Below are 15,880 nucleotides of genomic sequence, written 5' to 3'. Positions count from 1 at the left end.
CTAGATGATTTGTTTTCCAATGCAAGACAACTGAAGACTCTAAAGTGTGTCACAATAGGTTTTCTACTACACTATGCCTCAAAAGGAGTCTTTCCATATAGGGCTAGATGAGGAGACCTGTTAAGAATGTGAGTGGCACTACTAATTGCTTCAACTTCAAGTGATGGATCTAGAGACTTGGCCTTTATCATGCAACTTGCCATAGACTTAAGATTTTGGATCCTCAATGCTATGACATTTGTCTTAAATAGGCTAAATGCTAGCAAATTCTAAAGACCAATTCCCTCAAGTTTGCAAAAGTCTTTTAGTCTTCTATTCACATACACGCTTCCATTATCCATTCTTAGAACTTTGATAGATTTTCTTGATTTTTTTTCAACATGAGTCTTGAAGGCTAGAAACTTCTCCAACACTTCATTCTTACTATGAAAAAAGTAGACCCAAGTATATCTTGAAAATTCATCAACGAAAGTCAGTATGTAGTGACCCTGATTGACTACAAAAGGTCCTGCTAATACCATGTGAACCATCTATAGAACAACTGGTGCTCTTGAAGAATTCCCTCTATGTAACTTCCCCTCTAGATGCATATCCACTAAATTTTTTGAACATTCACCATGGGAAAAGTTAAGTTGAGGTAGACCTTTGACCATTCTAGTTGTGCAAATTTGCTAAAGTTAGCTGAAGGAAAGATGTCCATGTCGCTTATGTCATAATTGTATTGTTGAATTTGATTGTGTTAACAAGGCCTTTGAAGGAAACTTGGGCACAAAATGGGAGAAAGAGTACAACCTTTTTTCATGATTCACTTTCCCCACTACAACCATTGAGTCATATTTTAGACTATGTACCTATTCTGAGTCAGGGAGGAACTCAACTCTATGTCCATCTCTGAGGTGAGTGATTGGTAGATTGATAGGAGATTAGAACTTAGGTTTGAAACATAGAGAACATTTTGAAACTCTCCATTTTCCATCTCCATGTTTCCTTTTCTTTCAACTTCCATTTTGGTATCATCCCCTACAAAGATGTGTGGTACCTTTGACTGCTTCATTGAAGAAAAATCCTCCTTTGAATAACCCATATGATAAGAGGCACTGGAATCAAGTATTCATTCCTTTAAAGAATTTGAATTTTCCATGAGTGCTTTCCCTTTGCCCTTTGAATCTAAAGAAGACCCTTTATCCTTATAAGCATTAGGTAGTGGAACATTATGTTTCTTCATGATGTTGTTCAACTCATCAATCTTTTTAAGATAACACTCATGTTCTTCATGACCCATTTTCTTGTAATAAGCACACTTTTTCTTCTCCTTATTATTGTTGCCCCCCTTCTTGTTGGAATTTGAGGACATTCCTTGTTGATTGGATTGTGGTGTTTTCTTTTTTGCATCCTCTAATTTTTTCTTCCACTTCTTATTCTTACCCTTTCCTTTATTTGAAGACTATCCAGCTGAATTTTGAGAACCCTCATTGTTGTCCATCAATGCTTTAGACTTAGGTAAATTTAGAATCCCCATTGATTTCAACTAATTTTTGTTTGTATCCAATAGATCGGCATATTCACCAAAGGATACTTTCTTATAGGCAAACCCTAATGTAGTCTTTAAGGTGTTATAAGAAGAAAAAAATGTGGAGTACTCATATGGCAACTTGTTATGTATGAGATAGATCAACCTGTCATCTTTGATAGAATTACCACAATCAGTAAGCTTTATCCTTAGTTCATTCACCTTAATGATGAAATCCTGTATTGAATCAAATGACTTAGGATCTAAGGAGACAAGCTCATCTTCAATTTTGAAAACGTCCTCTTCAAACACTTTACCATATAGGCTTTCGAGGGTATCCCAAGCTTCCTTGGATGTAGAAGACTTCTTAATTTGATACATGGTCTTGTCATCAACCCCAAACATATATCACCTATGGCTTTCATATCCATTGCTACCCAAGCTAAAATATCACTTTCTAATACATTATCACCTACTAGTTTAGGAAGAGTACCATCTACATATTGAGAAACTCCATTGTGCATTAAATGATACCACATTTTGATGGACCACATATCATAGTTATGTGGAGTTAATTTTGGAAACTTAAATTTTCCCATCATGCAAAAAATGAAATAAAATTGTAGAAAAGAAGGAACACAACACCAAGAACACCCCCCCTTTTCACTAAATCAAGAAACCCCCCAAAATAGATGCTTTTAGCACTTTATAAGTAGTGCGATTACAATGGCCACTTGCCAATTTTTGGCCTCTGTGGACTTTTGATTTTTCTTGTTACAACCTCTTAATGGATTACAAGTTTGGAGCTTTACAATGTACAACTTATTTGATGTAATACAAAGCAAAGAAAGGCCCTATTTCTAAAAGTGACACTTTTGTCCACACAATCCTATAATCTAATTGTAGATCTAGAAAGTAGATGAAAAATAATGCACTTTCAAAAAAAATGGAATCTATTTTTGAGTCTAGATGTGCCCATACAGAGCATTTGAAGTTGCAAAATGCAAGATTATGTAGGTACAGTTGCCAAAAAACATAAATTTTGACAAATCCATGCACCAAAACTAGAAAAAAGTTACACCACTAAAAAGTTTAGGAAATTTTACCCAATTTCAAAATTGTACCTAATTTGGAGTCTAGATGGGAGAGATATGGCCTCCCAAAGTCAGACTGCAAAATCAAAAATCAATTTGGAGAGGGGTTGCATCAGTAAAAGATGGGGTTAAATTTGATGGTCATACAGTCATCACAACAGTTCAAATTTTCCCTGGAATGATAGTCAAATAACTATCAAATTTAGGCTCTTAAAAGGATAACATCAGTGACTTCTACCCTTGTGATGACATCAACATGATGTCATGATGATGTCAGCATGTACAGACCATACAAATGGGTGACAATGAAAAGTACAATCTTGATGATGTGTCTATATAGATTGTTGACCAAGCTATGTAGTTGGATGTATAGTTGCCTATGTGGCAAAGCCTACGTGGCAGTGGGCTACCGTGGCCTTCCTACTAACTATACTATCGAGTCACTGTGTGACATGGAAAGCCTGCATGGATTAATTGAAATGTGCCATGTGGCACAATGAGCCAAGATAGAAGGTTGACTGTGGTCACTGATTTTCAAGTGGGTGGTGATCAAGATTTGATTTCCACAGTTGCCAGCAAAATATTTTACAAGGATGATTGATGTCGCCGAGAGACTTTACGAACATCGATTTTTATTTTGCACTACCAGATTTTTCATAGCATTGGTTTTAAATTGTAGGATGGTAGGAATTTTTTTCATGATGCCTAATTTTTTTTAGCAAAAATCACAGGCACATGCTATTTAAAATTTTAGTCACTGGATTTTCCATTTAGTGGGGGCCAAACTGTTATGCAGCCAGAGATTTGATGTAGAAGCCAGAGCATAAAACATGATGCCAAAAATCTTTTTGCCAGAGTTGAAAGTGTTATGTGGGATGCCAGATGTTTGTGGGGATTTATCCCACATTTACCATGGGATAGACCTCGTGGATCTTTACAGGTGATAACTCGCAAGGCTTACTCAAAGCAAAGTCATGATCACGTTGAGTGATGTATTGAGTCTACTGGATTATGACCAATGTGCTAGATTATTCAAACCACTAAATTTTTTGAAGGTGCCCATGGAACAAATAAAAAAAATATTCTTGCACAATAAATACAAAAATTCCTTCGAAATTTGTAGGGCCAGGGTGTGACTACCCAGTTCTCCAAAAAAAAATTCTCTAACAGCTTGACTAGGCAAAATAATTTTTTGAAAAAATAAATTGTAGAGATGAAATTAATTTAGATCTAAAAAATAAATAATTAGATTGATTAAATGATCATACCCAGTTTGCAAATTGATGCTTTCAGGTGCTAGTTTGAAAAAAAAAAATTGCCTCACAATCAACTTTAGCCCAGCATAGGCAAATTTATAGTCAATCTCAATCGAATTGATGTTCTAGATGCAATGACAAGGTTAAATTTGGCTCTAAACACTCCCATTTTTTGTAGATTCTCTAGATTCAAGTCGAGGTGCTAAAGCAAGAACAGTCTTGAATGGCTATGTGTAGAGAATCTCTCCAAGCTCTGATACCATGTAAAAATTTGGCTTAGGTAAAAATTCACTCAAGACCAAGGAACTCAAACGCAAGCACAACGGTAGACCAAAAGAGAGAGTATGATTAGAATGATGATATATTCATTCAATATGTCATATGCAAGTACACTAGGAGTGCCTATATATAAAGGCCTTTGGAGAGCTTCTAGAATGCATAGAAGTCAACAACATGATAAGTCATACAACCAGGCACATGTCCACTAGATATAGGTTATCCTCCATTAAGCATGAAAGTAAGTGTGATGATGAGAGGATAAGCCTACAATAGTGTAGCATGCAAATAAGTGTTGTAGACAACATGTGCTAAAAAGGGAGTGTGAATAACTATGTTGTCAACATGACAACTTAGTGAATGATGCAAATTCTAGTGTTGTAGGAGTGCGAATAACTATGTTGTCAACATGACAACTCATGAGAGTACACAAACTCCTAAGTGTCTCACCTAAATATATAATAAAATAATAAAAAATAATAAAATAATGCATTAACCTAAGTAAATTTAAGTAAGTGTAAATAGTAAATACTTATTGACACCAACAATAGTTAATTAGGAAAACCCTTGATTAGAGGGAAAACCCTGGTGGGGATGGTACCCAAAAAATGATGTACTAATATAAAAGTTACTGGTTAGAGGATAGACCCTATTAGGAATCAATGAAATACAATCAATACATATGAGTCCCTATTAGGAGATTCCAACCCTATTAGGAGTTGAAAGGAAGACCACTGAACCCACTATCCAAATAGCCTTTATACTATTCCTTTTGAATAATACAATGTGAAACAATAACTATCCAACCAGCAACTTTCCTTGCCAAATATAATTACTTATAATCTCATTGTGCCATAACTACAGAAATATCTACTCTGATCTTCACAATTTTTCATACCAAGTTCACATAATAGATATTGAAAAGATGCGATCTCTTGTGATTCATATTCACATAAAAGATCTCAAAAGATCTCACTGATGATTACAACCAAGGAAAGCATCATTCCTTTATAGAAAGTCCTAAAAAAAATCATTGAGTTAGATTTCATGCTTTTCCAATTTACAATAATAATTTAGGAGCATCTTAAGTAAGATATTACAATACATGTTCCATTACAATTTTATAATTTATCCAAGATTACACAAAAATTGTCAACTTGTCTTCATAACTTTTCACTTGATTATCTCCAGATTATCCTATATAATCAAAAGAATCTCTAGCATTTCTTTAACCTATATCTTATTCCTCTTAACCCAGTTCCATCTCTATGGAAAGATAGAATCAAAACAATAGTAATCGCTTTCCATAAATGTTGTCTAAAAGTTGCCTTTGCCAAAATTTTCATAACTTTGTCTAGTCTTCATATTTCTATACACACTCTTAACTATTGTATCTAGACATGTTTTAGAACATAATCCAAAGTTAACATAAGCTGATCTTCAAGCATCAAATTGTTCCAGTTGTTTCTTCCTCTATAACTTTTTTAGTCTTCATAGAATAACCAGTATGTTGACATCAATGATCAACCCTGTCATGAGTGCAACACATAAGATCTAAATCATGTCTCCAACACATAGGAATATCATCATAATTTATGCTAACAATCTCCCCCTTTGGTATTGATGGCAACATAGATGAAAAAATCTAAGTTCCAAGAATATTGAATATACTTCTTCCTCGTTTGCCTTTTCTTTCCCATTCATATTTCTCATGAATTTCATCAAGTAACCAATATGCATAAGGAAGTTGAAATTCTCCCCATACATAAACATCTTTAATAAATCCTCTTCATCAACTAAATACATATCTATCTTAGATGCATATCTCTCACCAAATGTAATGTTTGTCATGTATATATCATCAACAACTACAATGCATATCTCTCCCCGAAAGGATATTTTTCATGATACTTCTCTCTACCCCATCAATATCAATGACGAAGGTATAATTATGTTAATTTTCCAAGTTCAATCATTTCCAAAACAAATTATTCAAGCTCTAGTGTCCAAAGATGCCACAAAATAGACAAGGATGATACTTTTTAGGCCCAAAGTGTTAATTGGGACAAGAGTGAATGCTCTCAAAACCTTAGACTAACAAAGTATACCTATAAGAAAAACATGCCCCATGCCTCCAGTATTTTATTCCATGACATCCTTGAAAGATTATTAGGGAGGGAACATTCAGCAAGAAATCATTATAAACAACACACAAAGAAAATAAAATTCATTATAGCTCAGCAAGTTTAATGTTTAAGTGCATGTGTGTAAGTCAAATGGCCATTTCTTCAAGACTTACATTTGATAGTGAGAAATATCGTAGCATCCTAAACTATAGGTAGAGTATCTGAGAAGTGTTAAGAAATACTCGATGTCAAGAGGGGATAGTGTTGAGAAACATTATTTTATATGAGTTGGCAAAGAAACCCTAACACACAAGAATTCCCTAATAAGCTAAGTAGGTGTACCCCCAAGATGAGGACAAGAGAAAATTCCATGCTAGGAAATATGGTGTGAGACGAATGAGACTGATAGACACAGGTACAAGGGCCTCAAGTAGCACTTGTTTCTAGGTTTTTCACCACTTGGCAAAATTTTTCAAGACTGTTTTCAATTTTTTTGTGTTTTTTGGAATTTTTTATTATTTTTGGTGATACATCAATGCACCTATTTCTAGGTTTTCACTAAGATGATCATTTTTTCAAGACATTTTCCATTTTTTAGGATTTTTTCAAGATTGTAAGCTATATAAAAAAATCTGAGACCAAAGATCCTTAGGTATAGAATTTTTTCAGATGTAGAATGTTGATAGGTTCAACAAGTTGTTCTCCTTTAGGAGTAGAGAACTGATATGCACCAAATCCAAATATTTCTATAATGATATAAGAACCCAACTCGATAGGCTCAAATTTTCCTTTTTGTTCCCTATTTTGTTGATTATTGGGGTTCTCTTGAAGAACAAGTTCACCCACCTGGAATTCTCAAGGATGGACCTTTTTTTTGTAAGCAGTAGAGATCCTTTTCTAATAAGCCCTCATATGGTCAAAAGTAGCCTTTTTGGAACTCATTGAGGGTTTTTAGCTCATGTATTCTCATAGCCCTATTGTTTTCATCAATTATCAACCCATGTAGGGAGACTTGCAAGGAGGAAATCTCAACTGGTAAAGGTAAGAGAGGCTCAAAACCATAGACTAGCAAAAATGGTGTAGCCCATATAGGAGTACGTATACTGGTCCTTTAAGCCCAAAGTGTCAAATTGATATGCAGGTGTTGATCCCTACTTGATTTTTGGATCATTATGTGTAAGATCTTGAGAAGTGTTTTATTAGAGACCTCAGCTTGGTCATTCCCTTAAGGATAGTATATTGAGGACTAGTGTTGTTTGATCTTGATTTTTTTATAAAGTTGTTTAAGGTCCTTATTTTTGAATTTTCCGCCATTATCAATAACAATGGAGGATGGGATGTCATAGCAACAAATAATGTGGTTGAGAATAAACAAGGCAACATGTTTGCCTATAGTAGAAAATAAAGGCATAGATTTAACCTATTTTGTGAAGTATTTAGTTGTTATAATAATAAATTTGTGCCCACTAGATGAGCTTGGATGAATCTTTCCCACCAAATCAAAGGGCAACTATAGAAAAGGCCAATATGTGATGTAAGACTAGATAGTTAGCTTCCATGGTCCTATTCTCCTCTAAGACTTGACTAAGATTTTCTCTTAGCCTAATAGGGTTCCCTTAGTACCCTAACCTCTAGGGGATCTCTATTATATTCCTTGAAACTTCCATGCCTAGATACACCAACAGCTTTGCTTCTCGCATTCATCAATGCCTCTTCAAGCTATCTTGCCAACTTTAGTTTTTAATCTTTCTTGATCATTCCTGCCACCATAAGGAGTGAGGGGTTCCCTTATGATTTTTTTAACATCATCAAACCTTCTAGATTCAACACCAACAAGTCTTCTTACTAATTCTTGTAAAACTATCACAATTGCCCTAAATAGGCCTAATTGAATTAGCCCTCCTAGTGTTGGTGTTCCCTTATAAATCCAAACTTATTTGAAAAAGGTGGGAAAATAATCTTAGATTCAAGTAAATTTTTGAAAACCTAAAATATTTTGTGGGTTTGAGGTCCCCAAGCCATCTATACACCTGAAAGAAACTTTTATCCCTATAATCAAGGGTTTCAACTTAAGACAATCAGCATTGCCTAGGGTCTAATCAAAGACAGTAAAACTTGTTTTGAAACCTTCTCCTCTTGCACATAGAAACATTACTAACCCCTCTCCATTATTCATCTCATGGTTTGAAGTACCTATCATATTCAAACCTCCAAAACCTTCTTGCAAACAATGTGATTGCCTAACCACGTAACTATGACTTTCTTAGGGCATCACACTAAAAATAGTTATGCATATTTTCAAGGACCAAGAATTTATATACATTATTTACACTAGTTTCATAACCATTTACCTGAAGTTCATGATGAATCCATGGTAGGAACTCATGGGGGAGCCATTTTTGTGAAAATTGTCCCAATTAGACCAATACACAGAGTATTTACAAAAGATTTTCGAAAACCAATCAACTAATATTCTACAAACTGGTAACCTTAAACAAAAAGAACTTTACATTCATTAACTTCAATTATTCAATTCAAAACTTCAATATTTAATCCATTACTATGAACATGCAATCCAAAACATGAAAACTATAAAAACTAAGGCAGAATTCATGGTTTTCAAAATCAAAACTTTCTTCTTATAATGTCCAACCCTTTGAATGGGTCATTTCATGGTTTATAAAATCCTACCAAGAGGTTTCAAATAGTTATAGTAACTATCAACCTCAAATCCACAACAAGTTCAATTCTTTCTCAAAAGTTGTCATGGACCTTTTCCAAGTTGTTGACAATTTTTGCATTTTTGTAATTTTCAAACATCTATCACTTGTAACTTGCCAAGTAGGTCTAACATGGTCCATGTATGATGCCTAGGAATATTTTATTCTTTAGAATGCCAACCCACATATTTTTTAATATTTTTCCCTATTTGACCATTTTTTCAATATTTGACATCTTTCTCCTTTTTTGCTCCAAATGGTATGTGAGATCTCTAGTCTATGCAAGGGAATGTAAAAACATCATGAAGGAAAAGGTAGGTTAAAAAATATACCTTCCTTAGGATTTTAGGGTCCAAGACCCATAACTCCTAACAACCCTAACACAAGAAACATTAAGCAAGGAAAACAAAACCTCCTAGATTGGGTTGGAGCTAGTCAACTCCACCTAGGAACAAACTCAACCATGACCTAGAAAGGTCCAAACTCACACTCCTAACTCAACTAGGGTTAGTACATCCAAAACCAAAGCTAGAAATAAAAACAAGGAGCTTTGACTAGGTGCTTTTGTGTCAATATGTAATAGAAGGTATAAGCTCACATCCAGAAGCACGAATCAAGTTCCCATGTAGCTAACACTTATTTCAAGATTTAGCATATCTAATAGCATCAGCTTACATAATTTTCTAATATTATCCCACCCGAAGTATTTTTTGAGCAAGTGTAAGGCCATTAGAGTGTGCCCCAAAAATGTTGTCATTGACTTCGTCCAATTCCTTGTTAGACTCTTCTATTTCTAGACACCTAAGAAGCATTTTGTGTAGACCCTTCCTATACAAATCACTAGAGATAAGGATATAGAGGGATGAATTTTAGATAATTTGGCATTTTTTATTACACATGAGATTTTTAGAATTATTGGATCATGCAGTTTGGAGATAGTGAGAGGAATCATGATCGACAACAATGCAGATCACATGATTGTCAAAGAAGTCATGCGTAGGGTGACATAATTCTTCCACTAGGAACTCAAAATGTGATTCATGTTCTTTTAACTAAAGAAAAAATCCTAGGGTGGTCATAGCATATACAACCTTATTTTTTTCCCTTGGAATTTTTTGAAATGTCACAAATGTGAAGTTTCGTAGAGCATCAATAAATTTCTTGTATGGTACAAGCTTGTCATCTTTGGTTTGATAATAATTATTAACTCATTTGATAACAAGATAAGAGTCTCCATAGACATGAAACTCTATGGTTCTCCATTATAAAGCAATTTTGATCCCATTAGTTAAGGCCTCATACTCTTCTATATTTTTAGTGCATGGAAACAAGAGTTTGTAGGAATTAGGGATAGTGTAGCCATGAGGTGTGACAAACATGATTCTTCCATGTTCTTTTAGTGACATACATAATGGAAGCATTAGGAAATTCAATCTACATAGGATCAGTACCTTGCATTGTAAAATTAGAAAGTTGATCAATTATGGCTTGCCCCTTAATAGCTTTGTGTTCGATGTATTGAATTTCAAATTCAGAGAGAACCATCATCCATTTAGCTAAACATCTGGTAAGCACAACTTTTCTTAGTAAATATTTGAGGGGACCAATATTTGCAATAAGGTGCACTATATGGCAAGCATGTAATGCCTATACTTTTCAGAAGAAAATACCACTACAAGGAAAGATTTTTCAATTTTTTTTTAATTCATTTCATAAGCCACTAAAGTGTGAATAATCTATTATATGGATCTTTCCTTTCTATTTTAATCACTTTGTGCTAATAGTGCTCCTAGAGAAGAATCTATAGTTGAGATATATAAGATCGAAGGTTTCCCTGGTATGGGTGACATCAATACTAGAGGTTTAGCCAAAAAGCCTTTGATTTGATCTAATCTTTCTTGACATTCCACATTCCAAATACATGTGGAACCTTTGTGTAAGTTCTTGTTGAAGGATTGTGCTCTATCAGCCTGCTGAGATATAAACCTCCTATTGAATTGAAGATGTCCCTAAAGACTTCTTAATTGACTGATATTCCTAGAAGGAGGCATTTCCATGATGGCTTGCACCTTTTTTGGATCAACTTCAATGCCTTTTGCAAATATGATATAGCCTAGAAATTTTCCTGATGTGACACAAAGGCACACTTTTTTGGATTTAACCTAAGTTGAAACTATTCTATGCAATCCAATATCACACTTAGATCATCAAGATGTGTATCTCTTTTTTTAGGTTTGGCCAATGTCTCATCAACATAGTCTTCCATATTTTTATGCATCATTTCATGGAAGATAGTGTTCATGGCCCTTTGGTAAGTGGATATTTTGTTCTTTAACCCAAAGGCATGGCATTCCAGTAAAAAGTACCCCATCCACATGTAAAGGCTATTTTTTCTTGATCATTAGGAGCAAATTTTTTTTTATTATAGCCTAAGAAGCCACCCATTAAAGAATACATTTCATAACCCATTGTCATATCTATTGTCATATCTATGTCAGGAAGTGGAATTCATCCTTGGTGTGTGCTTTGTCCAAGTCTCTAAAATTGATGCACACATGAATAGACTTGTCATGTTTGGACATAGGTACAATGTTGGAGATCCAATCTGCATAATTAATAGCTCAAATGAATTTTGCACTTAATATATTTTATAATTCTACTTTAACCAAGAGAGCCACATGTGGATACATTTTTTTGTTGTAACCCTTAGATGCATCTTTATTTTTACTTTCTTGCAGTTCAAACACTACCACAAAGTGGTTTTCACCATCTAAATGCTTAGTTTTTATTTTTCTCTTGATTTTATAACTAAGGATTTTGATTTTTTTTTCATGTTAATGTAGGTTCGTTGGTGGAAGATATCATACGTTCAATGGCATTGAGGTAGTAAGCAATCTCATAGTAATTCTAAAAAAAGGTAGTTTTGGTCTTTGGTGTTGAGCCAACCAATCTATGAGATCAAGGCGGATTGATGAGAGGGAAGTGGAGGATTCAAGATTATTTATGTGGAAGGATTAATCTCTAGTGACATGAGAGGTTGAGCTTATAGTGAAAGCCCTAAAGGAATCCAAATCAGGAATAGACATAGAGGGACTAGTGTGATCTATTAGAGTAGATTATGAACTAAGCTCCTTAGACCCTAGACTAGACTCATCAAATCCATTTGTTTGGGTAGCATAGGCATGGGTTACATCCACTCCTTATTCACAAGATGCATCTGAAAGACACTTCCATTCATATTCACTAGAATATGTAATCCAATTCTGGGCTATCAAGAGAACAATATTTTCTCTTATTCTTGCTCTATTAGGATCTTCATGATTAGATTCATCTAATTGGTGTTGTCTAGAGGTGGAAGCCTTATCATCATTAGAAGTGGCCATTGGTTCTTCCCCCCAAAGGAGAGAAGTAGGTGGCATGAAATCCTCTTCTCATAGAATAGTAGTAGAAAAGGGTGGCTCATCATCCTCTGATTTACTAAACATGGGAGCCCTTCTATCAAACTTTGGTAATTCATATTCTAGGCCAAATCCTAGGCCAATAGTATCTTTATTTTTTCAACCCTCGGTATGGCGTAGGGTTTTATAAGAGCTTTCTTATCACCAATTAAGGACCCTTGATCATGATAGCCCATATTTTTTAGAGATTTGTAGGCCTTTCCATAGCACTTAGGAGAAATATAAGTAGTGATCATAACCTCCTTGATGTCTTCCTCTGCCCTATAGATCCAATCTCTTATAGCTTTATCTTCTTTTTCTACTTCTAAGGGACTAGAGGATTGAATAAAGGTCCCAAAAATGGTTATAGAAAAAGCTGAGGGCTTTAGTTTTTTAGAAGGTTTCCTGAAAGATCTAAGACATTGATGGCACTTCTTGCATGTCATGGAGTCAAGACTAGCTAGAACACCTATTTCTATGGACATAAGCTTTCCAAAAGTGATGATTCTAAGTATTTAGATCAAACCACATATAGATCAATGATTGGAAAACTTCAGTATGTTGTACAAACTAGGACTAATATTGCTCTTGCACTTGGTACGGTGGCAATATTTTTAGCTAATCCTAAATAAAATCATATGATGGTAATAAAGAGGATCATGAGATATTTGAAGGGTATTGAAGACTATGGATTATGGTACAAGAAAGGAGGCAATTTAGATTTGAAAGCCATCACTAATGCAGATTGGGCAAGAAGTGTTGATGACAAGAAAGAACTAGTGGTGGAGTGTTCTTTCTTGGTAAGAGACTAGTGTCTTGGACAAGTAAGAAGAAAAAATACATTTCTCAATCTATAGCAGAGGTAGAGTATGTTGTAGTGGAAGTTAATTGTTCCAATGTTGTTTGGTTCAAGCAACAGCTAGTAGGTATGAAGGTAGAAATCAAGGATTCAGTGGTTATCTTCTGTGATAACACAAGTGCATTTAATATATCAAAGAATCCTATGATGGATACCAAACCAAGCACATTGCAATAAAATATAATTTTCTAAGAGACTTAGTCCAAGACAAAGAGGTAAGATTGGAATATGTGAATACTAAGGAACAAATTGTAGATATATTCACCTAGCCATTACCCAAGGATGCATTTTTGTATCTAAGAGGTAAGTTAGGGGTTATTCCATTATCTAAAGCTCACTAAATGAAGTTTAGTGATGCATCAACCAGAGTATGTTGAAGATCAATCAAGTTGATGTAGTAATGAAAGGGCAGAATGTATATGAATCTATACATCAGGTACATTGATATTCACTAAATATTTTCTTTGGCATAAGATGTCAAAGAGAGAGACTTTAGTTGTCATATCACAGAAAAAAAATTTGAAGATGTCAAAGTGGAAGAACTTGGTTTGATATCAAAGAGGGAAAGATTCCTATCAAAAGAAAATGTTGAAGACAAAGTTTTCTGACAGAGGGAGAAACTAAAGTTGGAGGGAGTTCACATTGATAGAGGGAGTTCTCATGGATGAGAATTAGAATTAAATTAAGGATATTTTCCTTACTTTATTTTTCTCTAAAATTTCATTGTATTATGATATGTTGTGTTGCCATCAATGGCAAAGAGGGAGATTGTTGATCAACTATATATTGTCTTTGATGTTACACAAAATGCCATATCTTTACTAGTTAGTGTATGTCAAGCTCACTTAGGTGACAAAGATAGTTTCCTATGTCTATTGAGCATTCCAATGTTTTCCAAGTTCACTTGGGTATCGAAGAGAATTTTGTGGAAGTTGAGTGTTAATCAAGCTCACTCGGGTAACAAAGGAAAGTTGGATGGGACCAATACTAACTGAGCTCACTTAGTTACCAAAGGAAGTTTGTGAAGATGTAGTGTTAACTGAGTTCACTTGGTTAACACAAGTAAATCATTCTAGTGTTAGTGTCTACTGAGTAAGGTTGGCCAATAAAGGATTTTCTTTTTTTGGCATATTGAGTTTAATGGATTTGTTTTTTGGTTCTAGCTGACTAAGGAGATGAATATTAATTATTCTAAGTTTTATTCAAGACAACTTGATAATGGTAATAATATAAGTATAAAGTAAATTTGAGGATTGAATGAAGGAGAATGCATGGAAGATAAGAAGATTCTTAGAGGAAGTGAATTGGAAGGATAAGCAGAATATCCTTGTTGGGAAAAAAAGATTAATTTGATTAGGAAGGATCAAGTATTTGATCTAGAATTGATATCTAAAATCAGAAATATAGTTGCATTAACAATTAGGTCATATCATTTTTACTCTCTAACCATTATAGCAGTGTATCAAATCTCTTAACCGAGTTGGCTTAACAACTATTTGCCAAATTCTCTAACAAGGTGGCATTTTTAGATTGAAGTATCTAAAGACCTCTAACAAGGCCACTCCTAATAGGGTGATTAAATCCTCTAATAGGGTCATAAATAATAGTGTTTTTTTTAACCTTTAATATGGTTGGATCCTAACAGGGCTCAATTCAAAAGAGTGAAAATTGGTAACTAGTTGTAAATGGTGGTTCCCAAATTGGGTTTCTACGTTAAATCTTGGTGTCACTTGTCTTCATGTTATTTCTGTTATGTGTATGCAACTAAGTTAATTAAGGTTAATCATAGTTAATATATTGATATCTACATGTTTAATATTTGCCAAGTTATAGCATATTGTTAGTGTTAACCGAGTAACAACAGTTTCAGCAAAGTTTATGTTTTGTATTAAAATCTAAGGGATTTGGGATTTATTTTAGTGGTAACTAATTAACCCCTCTCCTCTCAATTAATCCTCTTATATTTCCAACAAGAACTACTCAACATCAATATCTATGGGAACATTGGGTACACGTAGAGATTTTTTGAGAATTTCCTTGTGCAAAGGAGATAGTTCTAACAACTCAAAGATGGAAATTTGCACATGGGTTATTCGTAGTTGATTAACAAGATCGTACCTAGATATAGCTAGGGTAGCTATTTGTTTGGATGAGGAAGCATTGGATCATTTGCAAATTTAAGGACAACTTTAGACTGCCCCCCTAGTGATAGCATTAAGTGTCTCACCATGTAAGGAGGAAGATTCTGCCACCCTAAGAACTACCTTAGGCCTAGTGTCCCTATGATTTTTTTGAGCATCACATGTTCTTAGGAATACCTTAGGTATTTCATCATCTATGTCATAGTTTGGTTCTTTGTCAAATTTAGGACCCATCATGCAAATATGTTCAACAGGTTCTAGCATGTTTATGACATTGTCAGTGTCAATGTAGGTGTGGTTGATCTTTCCATCATGATTTTTCTTGTTAGCCTTGGATGATTCCCCCTTTTCATATTCAAGAAATGGTGGTTTCAAGGCTTTATGATCATAATTTTTTATTAAGACATCTGTTACAACTTTGCCTCCATCAATAAGGTCTTGGATAAACATCTTTTAATTTA

Source organism: Cupressus sempervirens, chromosome 9 (assembly GCF_028749045.1).
Source record: "Cupressus sempervirens isolate cs-2001-9-10 chromosome 9, ASM2874904v1, whole genome shotgun sequence".
Classification (NCBI taxonomy): Eukaryota; Viridiplantae; Streptophyta; class Pinopsida; order Cupressales; family Cupressaceae; genus Cupressus; species Cupressus sempervirens.
Note: the sequence above shows the minus strand (reverse complement) of the source record.